A 2,201-nucleotide genomic window follows, 5' to 3' on the forward strand; every position below is an offset into this window, starting at 1 on the left:
TAAAAAAGGGAAGTTTCGTCCTTGGGTGGTCTCGAACCACCAGCTTTTCGGTTAACAGCCGAACACGCTGACCAATTGCGCCATAGGGACTGATGAAGATGTTATGCAGGATATCAGTGAGTTAAAGCTTCAGATTGCTGCTACTGGAATGACAATTGTCTCTATCAGTTTTACTCTTCCAAAATAAAGGGCAGGACATTCATTGTGGATACATGGAAACAGCCTGATCCCACCCACTGCAGACACATCCATGTCACCGGGAACCAGCTCTCCTACAACCGGTGCCGTCTCCCTTCGAGTCTTTGCGTGCCCTGACTGTTACCAAGTATTCTGATTGTCCCGAAGCCGATATTAGGTTTGAATTCCTGATGTACAGTAACGAGAATCCTTTCAATGTCTCAGATCAGTTAATTTCACTGATAACATCAGAGTCAATGTTCCAGCGTCTTAAAGAAGGGAAAGGTACCTTGACTGTCTCTGGTCAGTCGGGCAGTTCACCCTTCATTCTCCTCTGATTCCGGTTCCCAAAGAGTTTCTAAAGATTCACAAAGCTGGAGACTGGGTTTTCTGTTTTGGTTCCTTCTCCATTTTCCCACCTGCCAACTGACAATATTTTCCAAAATCTCATCTCAATCCCCCGCCTTGCATCATGTCCAGGGATGAGGAAATACAGTTTTGTGGAGAGATTATAGAGACCAGGATTGTTCTCTTTAGAGCAAAGAAGTTTAAGTGGAGATTTCATGGAGCTGTTCGAAATAATGTGGGTGGGGGCAGTGGGGACGGGCGTCTTGATGGAGCAGATAGGGAGAGACTGTTTCCACTGACGGGGGTCAGTAACCACAGGATTGGGATTTAAAGATTGTTAAAGAAAGACAGACTTGCATTTATACAGCGCTTTTCCTGACCAGCGGATGTCTGAAACCACTTTCAGCCAATTAAGCACTTTTTGAAATTAAAACAGAAAATACTGGAGAAACTCTGCAGGTTTTGCTTTCCACAGACACTGTCAGACCTGCTGAGTTCTACCTGCATTTAATGTTTTTATTTCAGATTTCCAATATTTTGCTTTTATTGAAGTACTTTCTGAAGGAGAGTCGTTGTTTTTATGCTGGAGCACGGCAGCCAATCGCTGCTCAACAAACAACCAAAGCCAGGGACTTGACAATGCACAGATCTTATAACCTTGGTTGAAGGATAAACAGTGACCAGGACACATGACCACATCCTGCTGTCTTTAACAACTTCAATCTGCAAGTTTTGGTGATGGTTCTGGCCAGTTTCGAACGAGGCAACTCTTCACATACGAGGAAAACATAATAACCACTGCCCTGCAGAAACAGGGGACAGGAGAAAAGCTCAATGGGCCTCACTAAAATGTTAAGCGGTGACGACATGCAGCAGCACTTTGAGTCTTTATTTTGAAGAAATGGAATTCGGCTGTTGTCTTTGGGAATGCTGGAGACAGACTGATCAACAATATCATCATCAAAAGGCACAGCTCTACAAGGGGCCCATAGTATCGATGTCAGATTTCCACAAAGAGCTTTCGAATTAATCTCAATTTCTTTGTCTCTTTCCATAACTATGATTTTTTTCTCCCTTTCAAGTCATTGTCCAATTCCCTTTTGAAAACTCGGAGTTAAGAGAAACAATAATGAAAGAGGCGCAGGAGCTGCTGCCGTGTCCATGTTCAGTGTGTGAAAATTAACAAAGATTCCCTGACTCATTGAGATGAAGCGTTGGATTCTGAATTCTTTTACAATTTTTCAAATTTTAAAAATAGTTGATTTCAAATCGAGTTTTCAGAAAACAAATGTCTATTCTGACCAATCATCTCCTCATTTTCCTCAGTCGATACCTTTTCCCAACATTTCATTGAGCAAACACGCACAGTCACCACAGAAAAAAAAACACATCATTTGAAACATTGAAATAGTGAAACACTGAAATAATGAAGTTAATAGCGGAGATGATTTCTGCATGTTACAAAGTGCAGGATGATCTGATTAACTGGCGGAGCTGGTTCGAGTTTCCCAATGACCTATTTCTGCTCCTTTGCTTCTGTTCTATTTCGATGATAATACCAGTGAAGGGAATTAGGAGCAGATGCAGGTAACGTGGTAGTGTGGCCGAGCGGTCTAAGTCGCTGGATTAAGGTTCCAGTCTCTAAGGAGGCGTGGGTTCGAATCCCACCACTGCCA

General features: G+C 42.7%; 1 non-coding gene across 1 annotated transcript; it reads left to right on the top strand.

Annotated features, from left to right (window-relative positions):
* Positions 1-2,119: 2,119 nt before the first annotated feature.
* On the top strand, positions 2,120-2,201 carry trnal-aag (transfer RNA leucine (anticodon AAG)). The gene has a single exon. It is a non-coding gene; the product is annotated as a tRNA-Leu (tRNA).

This window comes from Cetorhinus maximus, chromosome 23, assembly GCF_964194155.1.
Source record: "Cetorhinus maximus chromosome 23, sCetMax3.hap1.1, whole genome shotgun sequence".
Taxonomy (NCBI): domain Eukaryota; kingdom Metazoa; phylum Chordata; class Chondrichthyes; order Lamniformes; family Cetorhinidae; genus Cetorhinus; species Cetorhinus maximus.